We start from the raw sequence: 26147 nt of genomic DNA, 5'->3' as shown, positions 1-26147 counted from the left end.
AGAGTGTCCTTGGGGTCCTACTCCTCCCCTGGGACTCTCTGTTACTGTTGTCTCGCATTCCTGTTGCTTTGGCTTGAGCCTCCCTCACCGCCTGAGCAGCAGCTTCAGCGTTAGCTCGGGCTAACTGAGTAGCCGCCTCCAAGGCCATAGAGGTAACCTGGTGCTTTCGGTTAGCCTCCTGCTCCCTCTAGATCATCCTTGGGACCTGCTCATCGATCTCCCATCATTGTTGTTCCATAGTTTCCCTCTAAAGGGAAATTTATGCAACAAAGGCCTCATGCCTCGCCAGAAATTTCACCATCTCCTCCTGGTGAGCGTCCTGTGGATCTTCTGCATCAGGTTGATCTCCTACCTCCACCTAAGGTTCATTAATGGGATCTATGGGATCGCTGGGAGCAGTCTTCTTTGTCTGACTGGGTTTTGGAGGCATCGTAAACTGATGAAAGTGTGTTTCTTGAATTCGTTCTCTCAATGAAAGCACTAAAATGTTGACCTATGAAATTGGCCAACGGTCGTATGTGCAGTATACGACACATTTTTAACGAAATAAATAAAATAAATGACAGAGTACGATTATATTAAATAAACACACACGAATTTTATAGTGGTTCAGCCCTATTATGATGAACAGTAATAACCTAATCCACTTAGCTTTTAGTATTGAATCACTTAACAATTACATTGTTGAACCAAAGTATTCACTCGTTCTCACTTGCCCAGAATTTCTCCCCCAATGTTCTTTAGATCTCCAAAATTCCAGAAAAAGTGATTCAGCAAAGAGTCCCAAAGTCCTTGTAAATGAAGCCTTGGGTCCTTTATTTATATTACCCAGGGGCTGTTACATGACCAGTAGTACTGTGATTGTGGTTTGTTACACGATTATCATGTAATGGAGAGACGTGTCCACCTTCCCATGATCATGAGATTGTGGGTCTTCTCGTTGTTTCTTTAGATCATGGTAGATAATGCACGATTGAAACTTATGGGAAAATGTTAAGTCTCTGTTGGTGTATGAGACTTAGGTGCTAGGCCCGAGACCAAAGCTTGGGTGCTGGACCTGTTGATCCTCTGGGTGCTAGGCCTGTTGATCTTCGGGGTGCTAGGCCTATTGATCTCAGTTTGAACGAGAGTGCTTATTTCTCAGTGAAGTGTACTTGGGGGTTTAGGCCGACCACCCTATGAAAAATAGGGTGGGTCGACTACCCAGGTGGCTCTTGGGCCTGCTTAGGCCGACCACCCTAGGGGTTGAGGTTAGGCCGACCACCCCTAGGGGTCCTTGGGCATACTAAGGCCGACCACCCTAGGGGTTGGGGGTCAGGCCGACCACCCCTAGGGGTCCTTGTGCATGCTGGGGCCGACCACCCCTGGGGTAGGGGGTCAGGCCGACTACTCCTAGGCCCTTGGGCCTGTTTAGGCCGACCACCCCTAGGGGTAGGGGTTAGGCCGACTACCCCTAGGAGTTTTAGGCTTGGTCAACTTCCCTAGGTCCTGGACCTATTTTTTTTGCCCGTCGGTCTTTTCTCAATACTTTGTCGTTTTTCCCTGATTTGTGATATCACGTGTCACATTCTCATTTGCCTTGTCATCCTTGTATCTTTTAGGGATAACATTTTCCCCCCAAGTTTATTGTAATGTAATCAACATTACAGTAAACTTGATCCAGGCTCGAGAAACATAACATTGCAGTACTTAGATAGTCAAGTCCCTTGAGACATTACATACTACTTTTTTTACTATCGATACTTTACTCGGTATGAATTTTTCAGGGACAATTAGTAATTCCTAAAAATAATTAGGTTTTTCAAGGAAAATTAATTTTCTAAAAATCTGATATATTTTTTTAAGGAAATTTAAGATCCTAAAAATATAACATATTTTTCAAGGAGTTTTAAAGTCCTAAAAATAAAATATATTTTTTAAGGATATTAATTCCTAAAAATAAAAAACATTATTCAAGGAATTTTAATTCCTAAAAATATAAGATAGTTTTTCAAGGAATTTGATTTCCTAACACCCTAAACAACCTAGACAAAACATAACAAAAACAACACAACACGACTAAAAAAATAACATAATATATACAAAACAATAAATCCCTTCCCCCAAACTTAACCTAAACATTGTCCCCAATGTTTAAATAAAAGCTAAGGAAAAGAAACTTACCTGACACCTCAGACTGCTTAACATAATAATTATTGAGATGGTGAATCTAAAATGGGAAAATAAAATTTTTTGTTTAGCCCAAGTTCATTAGGCCTGAACCCGAAGTAGCGCTGTAACTCAAATTAGCTCATATTTAAAATAAATTAAAATCAAATAAAAATAAATACTCAGAATATTAAAATTTAAGTGTTCATAATCCAAAACTTAAATAAAACTAATAAAAAGAATGCAAATAAAAGATTGGAATGCTTGCAAATGCGATGTCGTTAACGTCATTAATCTGGATGCATATTTTCTTTCATATTCAACTTGGATCCAAACCACCCCTCATATCCCTGAGAGCCATAGTATCATTAGAAGATGCTCTTTTCTTTGTATTGTATATTTTTGTCACTTTCCACCGCTCATGAAACAATCAAGCTTTATCACTAAAGGTCTTTTTCACTTTCTGACGATCTGCTCGTTTTCCACCAGTCACCATAGTTTTCTTCTTAGTAACTTCCAGCTTATCACCCTCATTTTCCAACACATCAACGCTACAACAAATTGGAACCTCCGTTGCTGCAAAACTTTAAATGTTACCTCTTTCTTTCGCACTCACAACTTCAATTCGCATTTTTGCACATCTATTAAGGCCCAACCGGTTGCTAAAAATGGTCTTCCAAGAATAATGAGAATATTTTCATCTTCCTCCATATAAAGAATATTAAAATCTACAGGGAAAATGAATTTGTCTACCTTTACTAGAACATCCTCAATAATACCCCTAGGATGCTTTACTAAGCAATCTGTCATTTGCAAAGACACGGTAGTTGGTCGAGCCTCTCCCCATTTTAACTTTATAAAAATAGATAGAGGCATTAAATTTATACTAGCCCCCAAATCACATAAAGCCTTGGTTTCTACTGAACCCCCTATAAAGCATGGAATATTGAAACTACCAGGATCTTTAAGCTTAGGAGGTAGCTTCTTTTGAATTATTGCACTGCATTCCTCAGTAAGTTCCACTGTCTCATAATCCTCTAGTTTCCTTTTCTTCATCAAAATTTCTTTCATAAACTTCACATAACTCGACATCTGTTCAATTGCCTCAACAAACGGGATATTGATGTGAAGTTTCTTAAATATCTTAAGAAATTCGGAGAATTGTTTGTCAAGATTGGCCTTTCAGAACCATTGAGGATAAGGAATCTTTGGTGTAGGCTCAGTGTATTTCGGCTTCTCTTTCTTTGGAAAGTCTTTAGTAATCTCCTCTTGTGTTGGACTAGTGGCATGTTAATCCTCTATCTTCTTTCCCTTGTCATCCACTGTAGGCTTTTTTAACTCCTTGCCACTTCTCAAGGATATTGCATTACACTATTCTTTTGGGTTTACCTCAGTAGTGCTTGGTAAGTTCCCTTGAGCACGGTTTGTCATCAAAGTAGCCAACTACACATCTGAGTCTCCAAACTCCTGATAGATGCCTTGGTTTCGGTCATGAACTGGTTTAGTACATTGGAATATGCTTAAGGTTGTTTCATATGTGTTGGCTGATGTGGTTGTGGCTATGGAGGTGGAAATTGTTGCTGACTTTGAGGGAAAGACTGTTGTGAAACTTGATTATTTGTCCATGAGAAGTTAGGATGATTCCTCCACCCTTGGTTATATGACATCGAAAAGGGATTCTTGGTTGGTCTTTGAAAATTTCCTATAGCTTGGACTTATTCCATAGGTATATTATTCATATCCATGGCAGGACACTGGTTTAATGGATGAGCACTCCCACATGCCCTACATACACTCTGAACTTGCATGGTTTGGGCTGACAGGTTGCTTTGTTGTAACTGCTTCGTTAAAGCTGCCACTTGCACTATAAGCATGGAAATAGTATCCAATTCAATCATACCAGCCACCTTCTTTGTTTTTCCCCTTTCAGTTGCCCACTGGTAGTTATTCATTTCCATGTCCTCTAGTAGATCATAAGCTTCGTTGGCACTCTTACTCATAAACGCACATCATGTTGTAGCATCTATTATGGTACGAGTAGTACCTTTCAACCCATTATAAAATTTATGGACTAGCATCCACTTCTCTATACCATGATGTGGGCACTTCCTTAACAACTCTTTAAATCTTTCCCATGCATCATACAACAATTCCCCTACTGTCTTGTAGAAATTATTGATTTCCCCTCTCAACTTTGCAGATTTTGCTGAAGGGAAAAGCTTTGCTAAGAACTTCTGGGCTTCCTCCTCCCATGTTGTGATAGAATTAATTTGCAATGAAATTATCCAACTCTTCGCCTGGTCTCGTAGAGAAATGGGAATAATCTAAGTCTAATCGCATCGTCACTCTCCCTATTCATCTTAAATGTTGCACATAGCTCCAGGAAATTGGTTATGTACAAATTAGAATTATATGTGGGCAACCCCCCAAACTGAATAGTAGACTGCACCATTTGTAATATTGCCGGCTTAATCTAGAAATTATTTGCAGCAATAGTGGGGTGTCTAATGCATGAATGCACTCCTGTGGCAGTAGAAAGTATATAGTCTCTAAGCGTCTTTGGTCCTTGCTCCACTGGAACCTCTGCAATATTTGGGATATTAATAACATTAGCAGCATTGATTGCTGCATTTCCTTGATTCTCAGCCATGGAGAAATCTAGCCTTTTCTTTATCTTTCGGTTTTTTCTGCACGTTCTTTCAATTTCAAGATCTATCAGTATGAGTTCCTTCTGTCTACTTCCTTGCATATACCAATAATTCCTGAAACATAATATATTCACAATCCAAATGAATACTAAAAGTAAAAACCAAAGCAGAACTAAAAAAAATTAATTTTGATATTGGATATTAGTCCCCGGCAACGGCGCCAAAAACTTGATAGCGAAAACATGATGTACAAGTATACACAATAGATTCAAATAATAAAATAGTAAGTAAAGTATCGTTCCCACAAGGTCTATCAACCAATTACCAATAATTGCTTTTAAATTTCTATTTGGCAGTAAAAAATAGAGTGATTTTTAAACGAAGGCCTAAAATTGAAATAAACTTTTCAATAATAAAGATTGATTCAATAATTTAAAAACCTAGGGTATTAACTTTATATAGTTTTCAACCTGTTAATCTTACTAATCAACGCATATAATTCTTCAATTTCTATCTGAATAGCAGGTTAAATAAACAATCCTAATTCTTTTTCAAGATAAAAAGATCTCAACCTTTATGCAAATATGTGATAAGTTTTAACATATAGGAGGCATGAAGCATAGAAACCCTAAACGCTACACCCTATATGTACTATCGTCCTATATGGAATTTATGTCTATATGATTATAAAATATTCAACTCTCCCCTCTCAGATCTTGAATCAATATCATAAATCATGTAAATAGTGATCAATTATCCACACGCATTAAGAAAAAATCATATAGATAAAGGATAGAAGAAGAATAAATTATATAAACTTCATAGAAAATTAACAAATATCCAAGTGACTACATTAAACTTGAAAAGAAATTAAAGAAGAAAAATGCAGAAAATAAGCTTAGCCGTCAAGAACTCTTCGAAAATTCGTAATTAAAAAACCCTAATCAATCTCTTAATTTATAATGTTTTAAACCTAAATAAGATATTTTTTCTCTACAGGGAGGCGCGCCATGGCATTTGCATTTCCATGCCGCAACCCGTGTCTGCAAAATACCCAGGAGGTTTGCGCCTCCGTCTTCAAGCGTCGCGACCCTTAGGAGACCATTCCATGGCCCGTGTGAAAACTCATATTATCTTTGCTCTCTGCCACTCATCATGTCGCGACCCTCAAGGGCATGCCGCTACATTAATTCCTGCAAGATTTGGGTAGTATCTAACTTCGCTAAAGTCCCAGCCCTTAAGCCTATGCCGTGACTCTAATTCTATTTGTTTCAAAACTTGACCATTTTAAGTCCGACCTTCATCAAAACTTCTTCTAATTCCACCTTGATGCCAATTTGACTCGAACAACCACCAACAGTTCCATTTTTCTACCATTTCTTCTTCTTTTCTTGTTTAGCTCATAATTCATAACACCATCCTACAAAAAAGACAAACACAAGCGTAATCTTGCACAAAACAAACATAAAGACTCAATATTACCACAAAAAAAATCCTAAAATGACACTAAAATAGAGTTATCAAACTCCCCAAACTTACTCTTTGTTTGCCCTTGAACATAGGACACAAACTCATATGACAAAATTGAGAACATAAATAACCAACACAACAGAATCAAGCCAACAAAAATAATTAATGCCTCATGCTATGATGATTAACACACTTATATAATCTTCAGGAAAATCAACTTACAATCCAGAATTTTAGTCAAAATATTCTTCCAATTCACTTAAGTCCAAGCAAAAATAAAAGCTCTTGTGGATGCCAAAAATCCACCAAATAAAAAATCTTTAGTCCCTGGTTGGAACATAGGGATAAAGGTCACTTATTCATGCTATTGGGCTCGAGCCTGTAGGCCTTGTTGAATACAGGAGATCATCTCCTGAGAAACAACACATTAGGAGCCACAAGGTTTGGCCCTGCTAAGCTAAGGGGCTGCAAGAGGATAGGTGCACAAGGCCCTCACATAGTGAGGTCTGACGTGCCCGCGCAAGGCTGACATGCTCACGGGTCAAGATGCACTCATACGCGTAAACACTGCCAAAGACGCCCAGGACATACACCCGTGGATGCTCAATATTCCACGCTTACAAAAGACCCAAAGAACGCACTTAGACCCACATACGCCTACACTCTCATTGGGTCCTCGGGCCATCAGGCATGCACCCCCTAGTGAGGCCATCAGGCACGCGCCACCAACAAGGCCCTCATGCGCGCGCCCCCAGGAAGGCCCTCCTGCGCACACCCCCAGCAAGGCCCTCCTGCGCGCGCGCCCCCTAGCGAGGCCATCAGGCACGCGCCACCAGCGAGGCCGTCATGCGCGCGCCCCCAGCGAAGCCATCAGTTGCGCGCCCCCAGCAAGGCCCTCATGCGCGCGCGCCCCCTAGCGAGGCCATCAGGCACGCGCCACCAGCGAGGCCCTCGATGCGCGCGCCCCCAGTGAGGCCATCAGCCGCGCACCCCCAACGAGGCTCTCATGCGTGCGCGCCCCCAGCGAGGCTCTCATGCGCGCGCGCCCCCTAGCGAGGCTCTCATGCGCGTGCGCCCCCTAGCGAGGCCATCAGGCACGCGCCACCAGCGAGGCCCTCCATGCGCGCGCCCCCAGCGAGGCCATCAGCCGCGCGCCCCCAGCGAGGCCCGTAGGCCATTATCTTCTTGGGAGGTCGTTGCCCCATCACGTCACTAGTTTGGATCCATGCCGCAAGGAGACAAGTATAGCTAGGCCCTTCACCACTAGGAGCCTTGCAAGGCACGGCCAGTGCATGGGTCATTACCACCTCGCATCTATGCCTTGCAAATGAGGGTCACATGGCATTGATCTCATGAGGTACGGAGTCCACTGAAGAACTGAAAGGAGTTAGAGTATGGACATAGTACCCATGTCCGATAAGTAGTGGAGGTACGAACAAAGTACCATCTGTTGTCCTCACCAGCCACTCCTCTGACACCCGTACCAGGCAGGTAGTGGAGGCATGACCAGGTACAGGAGGTGAGGTGCTCCCATGATCTCTGACCTTGTACCAGAGCCGACACCACTACCCCTGGAACCACTCTCTTGTTAGTGTACTTGTGTACCATCTGGTCCCGTGGACCACCACGTACCCAGGGCCATTAGAGCCTACTATAAAATGAACCCCACTTCCACAGAGAAGGGGGTGGGAAAATTCATTGTAAGCAGAGGCTATTGAGAAATATACCAAGACTTGCTCCATCATTTGTCTGTGTTTACTTTTCCTCAAAGTTTATTCTCAGTTCTTATATAAACATCACCTGACTTACCTTTGAGTTTTATGATCTAATTTCGTTGACGAGATTTCACCGTCAACAACTCTCAAAATCATGATTAATAAATAAAATGCATTCAGATCAATTCATGCTCACCAAGTTTTTTTCATTACAATCAATTAATATCATTATCACATAAGATTGATATACTTACTAATCTCCACTAATGTAGAAAACACATGCTCAGAAATCAATAGGACTTTCACAGCTTATAATTGAGGACTTAGGTAAAGGTAAATGAAAAAGTCATTTAGGCTCAAAATGTACCATAAGCACTCAACCAAACCATTCAACATTTATCCACACAAAAACCAATCCCAAAATTCCCAATATTTCCTATTTTGAGAGAGAATTCATAAATTGATTTTTTTTCTTTTCCTTTTTTTCTAATGATACTACACTCCCCCAAAATTATTTCTTTGTATTTTCAATTGGAGTGTAGTTCATATTCAATATATTTTTTCTTTCTTTCTCTCTCAATTTTTTGTCTTCTTATATTGACACAAATTTCCAAATATAAACCCCATTACAAACCATCCCCCAATGACTTTTCACATGCTCATGGTATATCAAAGGGAAGGAAAAATAACAAAGTTTCAAATAAGCTCAAAATAGGTGTCAGCCAAAAAGAATCAAATTAGGCTCAAAATTGGGTAACTAAGGATTCAATAAATCAAGGTTGGCTTGAAAAGCACAAACATTCCAAATATTTGCCTAAATCATTTTCCTAAGCATGCATCATCTAGGATTTCGTCTCAAATAGCAAGCAAACAAGTTCTAGAATAACAACATTTTTATAATTTATTTTTTAGTTTCGAAATTCAGCAAGCATAAAAAAAATGTTCAATTACACAAAATTTATTAAAAATCATAATTAAGCTCTCAATTATTTAAGTGGACTCATGTAAAAATGGAAAGAAATATTCTACCAAATGCACAGATTTTTATAGCTTCATTCTGTTGGGGTTTTATGCTCTAATTAAAACTCAATTTCTTTGTAATCTCATTTATTATCAATAAAAGAATAGAAATCATTTTTTGACTTGGTCAATCACTTTGCTCACATATTTTATTTTCGTGATTATTTTTTTAATATAAACTTCTATTAAATATCGAGCATATAACTAATGGTATTTATAGTGATGTAATCGCAGTGGAATATAAATATGATTATATGTTCAAAATAAGTTAGTCGGAAGATTAGTTAGTGCACAGGATTTACACTGAGTTGCCAATCTACGATATGATCTACTTACACATTGTAGTGTTATGTTCTTTCTAGAACATTAGCGAAGTAGATAAGATCAGATGTATTTATTACATCGGACTAGACCGATATTGACAGTTGATAGGATAAGTAAGCATACAATTATTATTTATTCTAGTCATATCATATAGTTGACCATAGGTCAATTCAATCTCAATTCTGAGTGGTTAGTATTCTAATTGATTGTATTATTTGAGTTCTTTGACTTGTTTGTTACCAGCTTACCCTACGGACTAGCCCATACTTACATCTTGGGAACTCGATAGCATAATGGAGTGGGCGTGTTAATCATAGATATGAATATTGTTGGCGGTGAGAACTCGTCAACTAAGTTAAGTTAGAAAAATTGTAAAGCAGAGATTATCAAAAGAAAAGCTTTAGAAATCTAAGTATAAACTCCAAGAACAATGGCAGAAGAACAATGGTGAAATCAGTTTGTATTCACTATGGTGCACTACTACCGTAATTTTTCCAACCCCCCTCCATGTGGAATTGGGGTTCATTATATAATGGGCTCTAATTGCCCTAGATACACTGTGGTCTAGGGGACCAGGTAGTACACAAGTACACTATCAGGAGAGTGGTTTCAGAGGTAGTGATGTTGCAACCAGTACATAGACAGGTACTAGGAGGATATCTCCACTACCTGACCGTACGAATGTCAGAGGAGTGGCTCAAGGCATAGTGGTGCTTGTGGTCCTGATGCATGGTCAAAGACATGTAGGGAGTGCCTCCACCATCGGTACTAACTTGTACCACCACGACCTGTCTAGTACGGATGTTCTGAGTTACGCCCCTAAGCTCCTCGCCCTCACATAACCGGTTTCCGTACACGTGCCTTGTTTCTAAAGGTGGCTCTCGTGTAGTCATGAGCAAGATAAGTACGTGGGAGTCGTGTCCCACTGGTGGCACCCTCCTTAGAAAATAGAGAGGGGCTCCATCAGCGAGGCCTATGCTTATGCGCTAGATGCGTGCCTTGCGAGACGACGTGTGAGTCCTAGGCACGGCCGAGACATGGCCTCGCAGATCATAAGGGCGCCTTGTGAGATGGGGCCCTGTACCTGGACCTGGTGGCGGTGTTGCCTGGTGGGGCCTGACGGCACCAAGAGGAGGCTAGATGCTAGCCCCCGCGAGACGCCTCCAACGAGGCGCAGTGGTTGGACACGAGGCCCTCGCGAGGCGAAGCACCTACTTGGCATGCCCTTCGTGAGGTGCTCTGCAAGTCATGGGCGAGGCGCTACCTGTGAACTGTGGGTGAGGTACCACATGCGGGCCACCTCCAACGAGGCCAGTGCTGGGCACTACGCGAGGCGCTCCTACGAGCCCTGGGCGAGGCACCACATGCGGGCCACCTCCAGCGAGGCCAGTGCTGGGCACTACGCGAGGCGCTCCTGCGAGCCGTGGGCGAGGCGCCACATGCGGGCCACCTCCAGCGAGGCGAGTGCTAGGCACCATGTGAGTCACTCCTGCGAGCCATGGGCGAGGCGCCACATGCGGGCCACCTCCAGCGAGGTGAGTGCTGGGCACCACCCGAGGCGCAACATGCGGGCCACCTTCAGCGAGGTGAGTGCTGGGCACCACGCGAGGCGCTCCTACGAGCCGTGGGTGAGGCGCTGCATGCGAGCCGCTTCCAGCGAGGCCATGGTGGTCCGAGGGCGTCGCAGGTCAATCACTTAATTAGGCGCTTATGGGACCTCGGCACTTGTTTTGGGTCTTCTCCAAGCATTATATTTTGAGCATCCACACTTGCTCCCCAGTCTAGGAGAGGACCTTTAGGTGATCTTGTAGACTATTCTCCTTGATTCTTATCAATAGGCCCTCATGCAAGGCTTATTATTTTCACCTTACTTCATTGGCTTAGTGGTTTTGAGAATCCTTCCTCTTTCAAGAGGTAAGGGGTTCAATCCCCCACATCCTCATTTTTGCCATAGTTTCCTTCATTTTATTTTTTCATTTCATTTCATTTTTTTTACAGATGAGCTAATTTTTGGTATGTCTATTTGGAGGCTAACACATCCTTTTTGTTTATTTTTGCAGACACGTGCTTTCGACCACTTAGCTCTTTTTTTACCTTGCCGGCGCGTTTGGCCCTCGACCTCCTATAGACCACGACTGCACTCTATTTTTCCTGCTTGAGGTATATTTTCTTTTTCCCTCATATTCATTGGGTCCAAACTAGCGTTACTCGGGATGGGGTATTTTGGCCTAAGCTTGCTGTGAGTTAGCCCAGTTGCATGCCCCCCTGTTTATACCCTGTAGTGGATCATTTAGGGCGCTTGCACCTAGAGGTTTTAAGACCATTCCTTTGTGTTTTGTAGCAATTCTCTCATTTACACGTGAACCCCTTTTTGCTTTCGGGACGAGGCCTCATGGCTAGTGACGGTCCGTTCGACACACCTCCGGGGGTTGAGTTTATTGACCTGTCCTCAGACTCAGAGTCCCCTGAGGAAAACCCTTACCAGGACTATGACTCCTACTATGACTCCTTAAGGCAGGCCCGTATCCGCCATCTTGAGCACATGGTTGAACTTAGGCGTAAAATTTGGGTGGTGGAGAGTGAAATTGACTCGGCGCTGAGAGGAGACAGGGCACCTTTCCCCCCTGTCCTTAGTGACCATGTAGCGAGCCTTAGGATGACCCTTTTAGAGTTGCAGAGGGAGTTGGAGTTTATGGAGGGACACCTTCCGCCTGAGCCCTCCAGCCCATCCTCACCTGATGACTGTCATGGAGCCGCTCTCGCTTCTCCTCAGCCCTTAGTCTCGATTTTCCCTAGCTCAGCGCTTCCGCAGTCGGTCCCCCGATGGAAGACTCTTGCTAGGAAGAAAAAATGGAGGGTCAAATGTTCCATCTCTTTCTCACCTTTTATCTTTTGGTTTTGCAGATATGCCAAGGGCACGACGACAGGTAGCTTCCAATGAACCGGACGATGCTCCTTTACTGGCATCTGAACTGGTGTGGCATGTGTCCGAAAACAAACTGAGGTAAATTGTGAATCACTATCGCGTTCCTCCAGAGTACACTTTATACACTCCTTTGGAGACATGCCGGGCTGATTGCCCTAGGACCGGCTTTGTGGCCCTTAGTGAGCACATCCTGAAAGTGGGTGGAACCATCCCGTTACACCCATTCTTTGTTGCGGTCCTCAACTACTTTGACCTGGCACCGCTGCAGCTGGCACCCAATGGCTGGCTGACTTTGAGCTGCCTTTTCATTATGTTTATGAAACTGGTGAAGCACGCTTCTACGACGCTAGAGGTGCATTTCCTCTACAACCTCATGCCCACTCCCAAGTCAAAGGGCTTCTATTATTTACAGAAAGCCAACAGCGAGGCCTCTTTGATAGAGGGCTTGGTGTCCAACCCGGGGTCCTGGAAGCAGGAATTTTTCTTCGTGCAAGACCCCTTCTCTGTCCGCGAGCACTTCCGAGCCACTCCCAGTAAGTACCCTAAGCATCACTTTCTCTCTTTTACTTTTTTGCAACATATTGTTTCATGACTTACGTTCATATCGACCATGGCGTGTATTATGCAGAACAATTTTTCGAACCCACAGTCGTCGGGCCGGAAGCGAGAGATATGAGGAAGTTCCTCAACGCTGACCCTGCTATGAAAAAGGCGGTGTACTTATTCACCGTGAAAAATATGAACCTCCATAAACTGTCCCCCGTCTCGGACCCCAAGTTGTTGTGGACCATCTCTGGGTCCAGGAAGATGAAGGAAGTATCGGCCGAGCCTTGCCCAGACGACGATGAGGCTAAGGAAGAGCTGGAGGAAGCCTCCCTTGAACGCGGGGGACCTCACCAGCTGTCTTCATCTCCTGGGGGTGCCCTCCATGTGCCTCTTATGATCCGTACATAGCCCCTCATTCTCAAGACCAGCAGGCCATTCTGGGGTGTTTTGTTTGCCCCGACCCTGAGGACTATGACGCTTTCACTCAAGCTCCCCTTGACCCTGGTCCATCGGGGGCTTACTTCGCCAATCTTCCATAACCCCCCTCTGATCCACCGGAGCCTCACTTTTCCACTTTTTTTGTGCCCCCTCTCATTTCAGCGAGCGGGTCGTCTGTCCTTATCCAGCCAGATGACCCTGGCCTGGATGGGGCTCCCTAGGTGAATCGTATGTCGACCACCTACGGGCGACGGTTCACCCAACTCGTCTCGGACCTCCCTGAACCTGACTGGAATAGTCTTGGGAGTTGTGCTTTGTCAGACCTTGGGGAAACCTTAAGGCGCACCACTGCTTGGGTTAATTCATGCATCTTGTGTCGGTCCTATTATATATAGATGTACATACATTTTTTTTTGTTACTTATTATTTTTGTTGTTAACTTTCTTGTGCAGGCCCATATTGTGGCTCAGCGGTTTGCCGACTCGGCTAACATTCTCTCTGCGACAAGTGCTGAGAGGGACAGTCTCATGGCCCAGGTCGGGGAGCTTGAGAAGGAGATTGAGAACACCCAGACTGAACTAAAAAGGGTTCGGACCAAACTTGCTGCCTCGTCAAAAAGGAAGCTGAAGGTGGTTGCCAAAGCCACGAAGCTGCAGGGCCAAGTTACCAGCCTGGAGAGCGAACTACGAGGGACCAAGGCTATTGCGGCAGCGTCGCAGGAGAGAGTTACTTATTTAGAGGCTGAAGTCGAGGTCCTTCGGAGCCCATGTGAAAGGGTTCAATGGGACCTCTTTTGGTGCCCCTTGATTACTTTTATAAGGATATTTTGACCCCTTGGGTCCTAGCTATCCTTTTATATATTCTTGCGCGTGCTTATTATTTTTTGCGAGAAGCGTCCTTCTCGTCGTTATTCATAGTACTATTTTTGCAAGGGTCTCTTTTAGGACACTTTTTGGCTAGACGGCTTGGTGGCTGCTCTAGACTTATTATTGTTGTTACTATACTTTTTTTTTTGCAAGTCCCTTTGGCCTCCTTGATGTTCACAAGGGTAGCTAATCCTTGCAAACCCAAGGGATGCCTTGTAAGGTCCTCTCCCTGTTTTCTATATATAAGGACTTTGCTTAAGGCCATGATATAAGGGGTCCTTCTGGGATCCCCCGTTAAAGGGTCATTTTTAGGGTCATAGTCCATTTTGGGTCCTCCTGATGGAGGGTCCTTCTTAGGATCCTCCTGGTGCATAGGATCCTTTTTAGGATCCTCCTGACAGAGGGTCCTTTTTAGGATCCTAGTGCAAGGGGTCCTTCTTTGGATTCTCCTGTTTGTTGTATGCTTTATCTTCACGGGCCACTATTTCCCCCCAAGTGTCTGGTGAAGTTTACTTCGGCAGGCACTTTGATTGATGCCCATGTAAAGTAGAAAAAATAGCGTGCGAAGATGTGACCAGTTTCATTCATAGAATTCAGGTTACAACGATACATATAAGACTTTCATAAAAAAGAACTTACACCTACTTGGGAGGTTATCTAAGTAACCTCTTTGATTTTTTTCTTCCGAACTAAGATAACATGCAACACTTTGAAAACCTATCCTTCTAGCATTGGGTGTGGGGGCCTCACTGGTAGTATTTCCTAAGGTGCTCCGCATTCCATGCTCGAGGTATGACGGTGTCGTCCATGCGTGCCAGCTTATAAGTGTTTGGGGGTATGCACTGAGCGACTTGGTAGGGCCCTTCCCAGTTCGTCCCCAGCACCCCCGCGCCTGGGTTACGCGTGTTGGGGAGTACCTTTCTCAGCACCAAGTTGTTGACTCTGAAAGTTCTCTCTTGCACCCTCAAGTTGTAATACCTTGCTGCGCACTGCTGGTATATTGCTATTCTCACTTGTGCCTTCTCCCTTTTTTCCTCTAGCATGTCCAAGCTCTCAGCCAGAGCTACGCTATTGGCCTCATCCCCATACGTCTGTATCCTGAAGGACTTAACCTGCATCTCAATCAGGAGTACGGCCTAGCATCCGTATGCCAAGGAGAAAGGGGACTCCCTAGTGGTCGTGCGCGGGGTGGTTCTGTAGGCCCATAGCACATTTGGTAGCTCCTCCACCCAGGCTCCCTTCATCTTCTCTAGCTTCGTCTTTAAGTTCTTTTTAAGTACCCTGTTAATGGCCTCCACCTGTCCATTGGCCTGTGGGTGCACAACTACAGAGAAGCTTCTCCTTATCCTTCTTCCCCTACAATATTCTTCGAAAGCTCCCCCCTCAAACTGGGTGCCATTGTCAGAAACAATTTTGTAGGGTACTCCGTATCTACAGACAATGAATTTGTTGACGAAAGAGGTGACATGCTTGGCCATTATTTTTACGAGAGGTTCCACTTCAACCCACTTGGTGAAGTAGTCCACTGCTACCACCGCGTACTTCGCTCCACCCCTACCTGCGGGAAGAGCGTCGATCAAGTCTATCCCCCAGATAGCGAAGGGCCAGGGGCTGGTCATGCTAGTTAGCTTATTTAGGGGTTTTCGAGTGTAGTTGGCGTGCCTCTGACATTTGTCGTATTTCTTGGCGAAGTCGTTTGCGTCTCTCTCCATGGAGGGCTAGTAGTACCCTTGTCTCATTGCCTTCCTTGCTGTGGAGGGTCCACTCTCATGGTTGCCACACTCACCCTCATGTATCTCATGCAGAACTTTCAACGCCTCCTCCTCTTCCACACATCGCAGGAGTGGCATCGAGAACCCTCTCTTGTACAGAACCCCGTCTACCAAGGTGTACCTAGTATCCTTATACACCAACCTCCGGGACTCTTTTTTGTCCGCGAGCAAGGTTCCTTCCTCTAGGTATCTCTTAATCGGTTCAGTCCACGACTCCTTTGGGGCGCTAACCATGTGCACGTCTGCGCTGACAATGCTGGGCCTAGGTAAGTATTCCACGGGTATCGACTCCAGGATATCCCCATCCTTGGTGGAAGCCAATTTTGTGAGGGCATCGACATGGGTATTCCTCTCTCTTGGGATTTGCTCTATGCTGTATTCCACCAATCGTCCTAGATAGCCCTTTACTCTTTCTAAGTACGCAGCCATCTTTGGGCCTCTTGCCTGATACTCACCTTTCACTTGGTACACTACCAGCTGTAAGTCGCTAAAAATACGTAGGCATGTCACCTTTAGCTCCTGGGCTAACCGCAAACCTGCCAAGAGCGCTTCGTACTCCGCCTTGTTGTTGGAGGCCTCAAACCCAAACCGGATCGCACAGTACATCTTGTGTCCTTCGGGCCCCGTCATCATGATACCTGCTCCGGATCCTCCTTTATTGGACACCCCATCCACATGCAGGCTCCATTCCTCTAGACCCCCTTGTTCCTTTACCATGACTGTCCGCCCCCCTTCTTCGCTTCTTCCTTCACTCGGCTGATTGGTGAACTCCACTATGAAGTCTGCCAGCACTTGCCCATTGATGGAAGCTCTCGAGGTATAAACAATATCGAATTGGCTCAACTAGATCGACCACTTCATCAACCTTCCTGAGGTCTCAGGTTTATGCAGGACCTGTCTCAAATGGCTATCAGTGAGAACTTCGATTGCATGAGCATGGAAGTAAGGTCTTAGCTTCCTCGAAGCCACAACTAATGCATATTCCAACTTTTCAATTTCAGGGTACCGGTTCTCCGCATCCACCAACCGTTTGCTGATATAATAGATGGGTTGTTGATCCTTCTTCTCCCCTCTAACCAAGGCCGCGCTTATGGCATGTTCAGACACTGCCAAGTATAAGTATAGCTTTTCCCCTTTTTCAGGTTTTGCCAAAAGGGGTGGCTTCCCCAAGTGCTCCTTCAGCTTAATAAATGCCTCTTCACATTCCTCATCCCAAGCGAACTTTTTGCTCCCTTTTAGGATGTTAAAGAAGGGGAGGAACTTATCAGTTGACCTCGAAATGAATCTATTAAGGGCAGCCACCCTTCCCGTTAGACATTGCACTTCCTTCTTGTTCTTTGGTGGGCTCATTTCTATCAGGGCTTTTATCTCATCAGGATTAGCCTCGATGCCCCTAAAGTTGACCATGAATCCAAGGAATTTCCCAGAGGATACACCAAAAGTGCACTTGATGAGATTCAACTTCATTCTATACTTCCTAAGTGTGTCGAACATCTCATCTAGGTCCTTGGTGAGTTCTGCGGCATTCTTGGTCTTTACCAGCATATCATCAACATATACCTCCATGCTTCTCCCTATCTGGTTGGCAAACATCTTATTAACCAACCTTTGATAGGTGGCACCCGCATTTTTCAACCCGAAGGGCATCACCTTATAGTAGTAGAGTCCTTTATCCGTTATAAATGATGCGTGCTCTTCATCAGCTGGGTTCATGGGAATCTGGTTGTACCCAGAGTAGGCATCCATGAAGCTAAGTAATTCATGCCCAACCATTGCATCCACCAACTGATCTATTCTCGGGAGCGGGAAACTATCCTTAGGACAAGCTTTATTAAAATTCGAAAAGTCGATGCAAGTCCTCCATTTTCCATTTGGTTTTGGGACTAGCACTGGATTCGACACCCATACGGGGTAAAATGACTCGCGGATAAACCCATTGGTCTTCAACTTGTCAACCTCTTCCTTTAAGGCTGCGTACCTCTCTGGGTCCAGCGCCCACCTCTTCTGCCTAACAGGCCTCGCTTCAGGGGAGATATTCAAGTGGTGGCACATGACACTGGGATCTATACCCACCATATCTTTGTGACTCCATGTGAATACATCCAGATTACCTCTCAAAAACCTTATCAACTCCTCCTTTACGTCACCCTGCAAACTTTTTCCTACCTTCAGCTTTCTCAACAGTTCCTTCACTACTACAACCTCCTCTACTTCTTCCACAGGTTCTGCTGCTGACTTCTCCATGGTTCGGGGGTCTAGCTCCTGTGGGCTTCCCGTGGGCACCCGTGGCTCCTCATGTATCACCATGGTCATTGGTTCCTGCGGTTTCACGGACGCGCGGAGGGAGGTGTTGTAGCACTCCCTCGCCTCTCTCTGTTCTCCTTTCATACTACCTACTCCTCCTGGAGTTGGGAACTTGATGACCAAGTGATATATAGAAGTTATGGCTTTCAATTCTCTTAGGGATGGTCTCCCCAATACCGCATTGAAAGTCGAGACACAATCTACTATGATGAAATTAGCCATGACTGTAGTCTGCCGGGGTTGCTCCCCCATGGTGTGTGCCAATTCAATCATCCCTAGGGGTCGCACCGAGTCCCCCGTGAAACCGTATAGGGAGGATTGGCAGGGTTTCAGGTGACGGATACCCAGTCCCATCTTTTCCAAGGCAGGGCGATACAGGATATCCACTGAGCTTCCATTGTCCACCAGGACCCGATGCACACGCATATTGGCCAATTGAACTGTCAGCACCAGTGGGTTGTTGTGGGGGAAATGCACACCCCGTGCATCCTCCTCTGTAAACGTGATCGAGTCATTTTCCCCCTTGAAGCTTTTCGGGGGTCGCTGCTCCAAGCTCATGACAAAGGGTGGCGGACTTCGCCTGGCTTCCCTTGCATACCTGTCTCGTCCCTTCCGAGAATCTCCTCCAAACCCTGGACCTCCGAAGATGGTTCGGACTTCCCCCTGTATCTCTAGGGCTCGCCCTTGCGTCTAGGGTATCGCAGGCTCGTCCTCCAGCTTCGGCCTTTCTCTCCTGACATAACGGCCTAGATGCCCCCTGCGGATGAGCTCCTCAATCTCTTCCTTCAAATGGATACACTCTGTAGTGGTGTGACTGATATCCTTGTGGTACTGATAGTATTTACTAGGATCCCTTTTGGACCGGTCCTTTCTCATCGGTGGGGGCTTCTTGAAGGGAACTCGATCTTCGTTGGTGAGGTAAATATGCTCCCTGGTATCTGTCAGGTTCGTGTAGTAAGTGTAAGCCGCTTGCCTATGATCACTCCCCCATTTACTCTTTCTTTGTTGATCATCCCTTGACCCATCATACGCCCTCTTCTTCTTTGCTCCATTCGACCCGTCGTTAGTTGGGGGCTTCGCGTTGGACTCCTCCTTTCCTGCCTTTAGGTTTGCGTGGCCATCCTCCACGCGAATGTACTTCTGCGCCCTCTCATAGAAGTCATCTAGGTCAGTGACTTCCCTCTTCAGCATTTTGTCCCACAATTTGCTTCCTGGGCGCACTCCGGCTGTAATGGCCATTTTCAACTCTCGGCGGGTCAGGCTCCCCACTTTTGCGGCCTCCATGTTGAACCTGTGAATGTAGCTCTTCAGGCTCTCCTTTTCTCCTTGCTTCACATTGGCCAGGCTGGTGCCTGGCATCGTGTAGGCTCGCACGGCGTGGTGTTGTTGAAGGAATTCATCAAAAAACTGCTGCCAGGACCTGATGGACCCCGACCTTAATCTTTTGAACCATTTGGATGCGGGTCCTTTAAATGTGACGGCAAAGCAGTGGCATCTGGCTCTGCTACCATCAGGTCGTTAAATGCGTCCAGGTGGTACTTTGGACTTGTGCTTCCTTCGTAGGGGGTCATATTGGGTTCCTTAAAGTTGGCAGGGAGCCGGATGGCTTGGATCTCCCTCACGAAGGGTGACTCATGGTCGAACTCTTCCTCAAAAGCTTGACCCCCAGAGGCAGTGACGATCTTGCTTCACAGGCTCCTCATTTCTGTATCCAGGTCCTGCCTCCTCTTGCTTAGGGAGTCCCTTAATGCAGACGAGTTAAGATCCCCCTTTCCTTTGCCCTCTCGAGGTGCCATAGGGGGCGTGGTCCCTTTACCTGCCCTCTTCTTGTTGAGCTCCTCCCGTAAATCTGAGGGTGCTCTCTTAGAGGTGACCTCGTCCTCGTTGCGAGGGGCAGCGTTTGTCCTCGGCTCTGGTTTCTAGGCCTGCTTCGGTGGTTCAGGATGTTCGCGTTGCTTCGTTCGAGGGGTGTTACTGGTGGAGTGTCGAGTCCTCCCATCATCTACCGGTACGAAGGTCTCTGCCCCCTCCCGACCTTTCTCTTTTCTCTTGGGCAAGGTCACGCTCAACTTACCTTGCAATAGGCCATTCAGCACCTCTTGCATGTTCTCTAGGGTGGTCTCCAACCTTTGGTTCTTACGAAGGAGCTCACGTATTTCTTCTTCATAGAATCAAGATTTAGAACTCGAGCTCACGGAATGGACCCCGGGTCCTGCCGGCTGGAGTTCGGTACTTGTGGTGGTTTAGGGAACGGGAATTCGTTGGCATTCCCCGGTGGTTCCCTTGGAGGACTCCCTCCGGGCGGGACGGCTGGTGACGAGGCCTCTCTATCATCCTCGTGAACCTCAAGGTCCCTTGGGGGCTCCACATCTCTGGGTGGAGGAGGATCCATCATGGAGGCCTTCAGCTGGACTCCATTAAGGTGGACCTCCACCTCTCATGGCTCCCTGAGTCGCTTTGAACGTCTCAGCATTTCTTCTTGCCGGAAGTAATGGTAGAACAGTAGCTTGGTACTTAGTTTCCCACAGACGGCGCCAAACTGTTGACGGTGAGAACTCATCAACTAAGTTAAGTTAGAAAAATTGTAAAGTAGAGATTATCAAAAGAAAAGCTTTAGAAATCTAAGTATAAACTCCAAGAACAATGGCAGAAGAACAATGGTGAAATCAATTTGTATTCACTATGGTGCACTGCTACCGTAATTTTTCCAACCCCCCTCCATGTGGAATTGGGGTTCATTATATAGTGGGCTTTAATGGCCCTAGATACACTGTGGTCCAAGGGACCAGATAGTACACAAGTACACTGTCAGGAGAGTGGTTTCAGAGGTAGTGATGTTGCAACCAGTACATAGACAGGTGCCAGGAGGATGTCTCCACTACCTGACCGTACGAATGTCAGAGGAGAGGCTCCAGGTGTAGTGGCGCTGGTGGTCCTGATGCATGGTTAGAGACATGCAGAGAGTGCCTCCACCATCGGTACTAACTTGTACCACCACGGCCTGTCTAGTACGGATGTTCTGAGTTACGCCCCTAAGCTCCTCGCCCTCACATAACCGGTTTCCGTACGCGTGCCTTGTTTCTAAAGGTGGCTCTCGTGTAGTCATGAGCAAGATAAGTGCGTGGGATTCGTGCCCCACTGGTGGCACCCTCCTTAGAAAATAGAGAGGGGCTCCATCAGCGGGGCCTATGCTTATGCCCTAGAGGCACGCCTTGCGAGATGATGTGTGAGTCCTAGGCACGACCGAGACATGGCCTCGCAGATCATAAGGGCACCTTGTGAGATGGGGCCCTGTACCTAGACTTGGTGGCGGTGTGGCCTCGTGGGGCCTGACGGCACCTAGAGGAGGACAGATGCTAGCCCCTGCGAGACGCCTCCAATGAGGCATGGTGGTTGGGCACGAGGCCCTCACGAGATGCCCCTCGCGAGGCGAAGCACCTACTTGGCATGCCCTTCGCGAGGCGCTCCTGCGAGCCGTGGGTGAGGCGCTGCCTGTGAGCCATGGGCGAGGTGCCACATGCTGGACACCTCCAGCAAGGCCAGTGCTGGGCACTACGTGAGGCTCTCCTGCGAGTCGTGGGCGAGGCACCACATGCAGGCCACCTCCAGCGAGGCCAATGCTGGGCACTACGCGAGGCGCTCCTGCGAGCCGAGGGCGAGGCGCCACATGCGGGCCACCTCCAGCGAGGCGAGTGCTGGGCACCACGCGAGGTGCTCCTGCGAGCCGTGGGTGAGGCGCTGCATGTGAGCCGCTTCCAGCGAGGCCATGGTGGTCCAAGGGCATCGCGGCTCAATCACTTAATTAGGCGCTTATGGGACCTCGGCACTTGTTTTGGGTCTTCTCCAAGCATGATATTTTGAGCATCCACAAATATCTATAGATTATGAAGAAGAAATAAAACGATGGTTTCCTTTTAGTTTGGTTCAAGGTGCTAAATGATAGAGATCTCTTTCAGTAAGTAATATTAGTTTACTGAAATATCATTTACAAGGAATTAAGTGTTTTAAGGATAAAATACAATGAGGGGTAAAAAGATATTTTAGTCCCATCTCATTGTAGACCGTCTATGGAGGATTGAGTGACAATTATGGTTGTAACAATGAATAATTAATAATGTATCTATATTTGTTATAGAGCATTCTATGAATTCAAGAGTGCAATTCCGAGTCTTTAATGGAGTCACGATGAATTAATAAGTTAGTAAATTTATTTGTTAGATTTATGATAACTTATTAGAGCTTGATTTCATAGGCCCAGGATCCCAAATCATATAGGCAGTCTCAATTAATTGATTTAATTATCGATTAGAATTATCAAAGTTGACCAGGTCAATTTTGGATAGATTCACAGAGTTATACAATTTAGAGAAGAAAAGAAAAATTAGGGCAGATTTATTAATTAAGATAAATTGGTATCTAAATTAATAAATAAGTTTAAATCAAGGTTCAAATTATAAATAATTAATTTGATAAATAATTTGATTAGTTATTTAATTAACTAAATCAATAGAAAATAATACAAGCCTTGATTTTAAGTCTAATGGGCTTATAATTAAATGGGAAATTTCACGGGCCTAAAGCCCATAATAATTTCGACCTAGGTCTATTAATTGGATATTATTTTAATTAAATAAATGAACTAATTGAGTCTATAAAAGGAATGTTAAGTGAGAGTTGAAATCAGAAGTCAGATTTCAGATGACAGACACTGGTTTTCTGATAGGTTTTAGATTCTCTCTAAACATAAGTCATTTTCTAAGCCTCATTATTCTTTTTCTTCTTCTCTCTATATCTATCTCATGTGTTGAGAATTTCCCACTCTAGTCTAGGTGATTCTAAGGATACTTTGGAAGACTGTGAAGATAATAGAAGATCGGTTCAATATCTTGGTAATACTCTACGACAGAAAGGATACAAGGGTTAGAGAAACTGAAGGATTGACTCTTTCATTCCGCTGCATATAATGTAAGTATTCTTATCATTATGTCTCTTTGAATTCATTTTTAGAAACATGTTCTAGGTTATCTCATATTAATTTGTTTAATATTAGATCTACATGAAAATAAATAAAAATCCTGTATAAGTTTTCCCAACACATTCCCATTCAATTTATACAGCACATCATTCAATCATATTATCATTGGCTAATCATTGTCAACTTGATTCAACTAACACCCTAAACAACCTAGACAAAACATTACAAAAAAAACACAACACAACTAAAAAAATAACATAATATATACAAAATAATAAATCCCTTCCCCCAAACTTAATCTAAACATTGTTTCGAGTCCTTCCCCCAAAATAATAAACAATGGGAACAATGTTTAAATAAAAGCTAAGGAAAAGAAACTTACCTGACACCTCAGACTTCTTAACATAATACTTATTGAGATGGTGAATCAAAAATGAGGAAAGAAAATTTTTGGTTTAGCCCAAGTTCATTTTGCCTGAGTCCGAAGTAGCATTGTAACTCAAATTAGTCTCATATTTAATAGAAATTAAAATCAAATAAAAATAGATACTCAAAATATTAAAATGTAAGTGTCATATCCAAAACTTAAATGAAACTAATAAAAAGAATGCAAATAAAAGATTGGAATGCCTCCAAATGCACTGTCGTTAACATCATTTAGCCGGACGCTTGTTTTCTTTCATATTCAACTTGGATCCAAACCACCCCTCATATCCCTAAGAGCCATAGTATCATGAGAATATGCTATTTTCTTGGTATTGCATATTTTTGGAACTTTCCACCGCTCATGAAACAATCGAGCTTTATCACTAAAGATCTTTTTCACTTTTTGACAAACTGCTCGTTTTCTATCTCTCACAATAATTTTTTTCTTAGTAACTTCCAGCTTATCACCCACATTTTCCAACACATCAACGCTACAACAAACTAGAACCTCCATTGCTGCAAAAACTTTAAATGTTACCTCTTCTTTTTGCACTCGCAACTTCAATTCGCCTTTTTACACATCTATTAAGGCCCTACCAATTGCTAAAAATGGTCTTCCAAGAATAATGATAATATTTTCATCTTCCTCCATATCAAGAATAATAAAATCTGCAGGGAAAATGAATTTATCTACCTTTACTAGAACATCCTCAATAATACCCCTAGAATGCTTTACTAAGCGATCTGCCATTTGCAAAGACACGGTAGTTGGTTGATCCTCTCCCAATTTTAACTTTCTAAAAATAGATAGAGGAATTAAATTTATACTAGCCCCCAAATCACATAAATCTTTGGTTTCTACTGAACCCCCTTATAAAACATGGAATATTGAAACTACCAGGATCTTTAAGCTTAGGAGGTAGCTTCTTTTGAATTATTACACTGCACTCCTCAATAAGTTCCACTGTCTCATAATCCTCTAGTTTCCTTTTCTTCGTCAAAATTTCTTTCATAAACTTCACATAACTTGACATCTGTTCAAGTGCCTCAACAAACGGGATATTGATGTAAAGTTTCTTAAATATCTTAAGAAATTCGGAGAATTGTTTGTCAAGATTGGCCTTTCAGAACCATTGAGGATAAGGAATCTTTGGTGTAGGCTCAGTGTATTTCGGCTTCTCTTTCTTTGGAAAGTCTTTAGTAATCTCTTCTTGTGTTGGACTAGTGGCATGTTAATCCTCTATCTTCTTTCCCTTGTCATCCACTGTAGGCTCTTTTAACTCCTTGCCACTTCTCAAGGATATTGCATTGCACTATTCTTTTGGGTTTACCTTAGTAGTGCTTGGTAAGTTCCCTTGAGCACGGTTTGTCATCAAAGTAGCCAACTACCCATCTGAGTCTCTAAACTCCTAATAGATGCCCTGGTTTCGATCATGAACTGGTTTAGTACATCAGAATATGCTTAAGGTTGTTTCATATGTGTTGGCTAATGTGGTTGTGGCTGTGGAGGTGGAAATTTTTGCTGACTTTGAGGGAAAGACTGTTGTGCAGCTTGATTATTTGTCCATGAGAAGTTAGGATGATTCCTCCACCCTTGGTTATATGACATCGAAAAGGGATTGTTGGTTGGTCTTTGAAAATTTCCTATAGCTTGGACTTGTTCCATAGGTATATTATTCATATCCATGGCAGGACACTGATTTAATGGATGAGCACTCCCACATGCCCTACATACACTCTGAACTTGCATGGTTTGGGCTGACAGGTTGTTCTGTTGTAACTGCTTCGTTAAAGCTGGCACTTGCACTATAAGCATGGAAATAGTATCTAATTCAATCATACCAGCCACCTTCTTTATTTTTCCCCTTTCAGTTGCCCACTGGTAGTTATTCATTGCCATGTACTCTAGTAGATCATAAGCTTCATTGGCACTCTTACTCATAAACGCACCTCCTGCTGCAGCATCTATTATGGTACGATTAGTACCTTTCAACCCATTATAAAATTTATGGACTAGCATCCACTTCTCTATACCATGATGTGGGCACTTCCTTAACAACTCTTTAAATCTTTCTCATGCATCATACAACAATTCCCCTTCTGTCTGGTAGAAATTATTGATTTCCCCTCTCAACTTTGCAGCTTTTGCTGGAGGGAAAAACTTTGCTAAGAACTTACAGGCAACTCCTCCCATGTTGTGATAGAATTAGCCAATGAAATTTGCCTACTCTTCACCCGGTCTCGTAGAGAAAATGGGAATAATCTAACTCTAATTGCATTGTCACTCACCCCATTCATCTTAAATGTTGCATATAGCTTCAGGAAATTGGCAATGTGCAAATTAGGATCTTCTGTGGGCAACCCCCCAAACTGAATAGTAGACTGCACCATTTGTAATATTGTTGGCTTAATCTCAAAATTATTTGCAGCAATAGTGAGGTGTCTAATGCATGAATTCACTCATGTGACAGTAGGAAGTATATAGTGTCTAAGCGTCTTTGGTCCTTGCTTCATTGTAACCTCTACAATATTTGGGATATTATTAACATTAGCAACATTGATTGCTGCA

General features: G+C 44.2%; 2 non-coding genes across 2 annotated transcripts; both read left to right on the top strand.

Annotated features, from left to right (window-relative positions):
* The first annotated feature begins 4236 nt into the window (after window positions 1–4236).
* Window positions 4237–4343, top strand: LOC133820168 (small nucleolar RNA R71). Its single transcript, XR_009886597.1, has one exon. It is a non-coding gene; the product is annotated as a small nucleolar RNA R71 (small nucleolar RNA).
* A 21265-nt stretch (window positions 4344–25608) lies between these two features.
* On the top strand, window positions 25609–25715 carry LOC133820114 (small nucleolar RNA R71). The gene has a single exon (XR_009886547.1). It is a non-coding gene; the product is annotated as a small nucleolar RNA R71 (small nucleolar RNA).
* The last annotated feature ends 432 nt before the right edge of the window (window positions 25716–26147 follow it).

The sequence above is a fragment of the Humulus lupulus genome, chromosome 2 (assembly GCF_963169125.1).
Source record: "Humulus lupulus chromosome 2, drHumLupu1.1, whole genome shotgun sequence".
In the NCBI taxonomy this organism is placed as follows: Eukaryota; Viridiplantae; Streptophyta; class Magnoliopsida; order Rosales; family Cannabaceae; genus Humulus; species Humulus lupulus.
The sequence above is the reverse complement of the archived record's forward strand: the minus strand, read 5'-3'. Positions and strand labels throughout refer to the sequence as shown.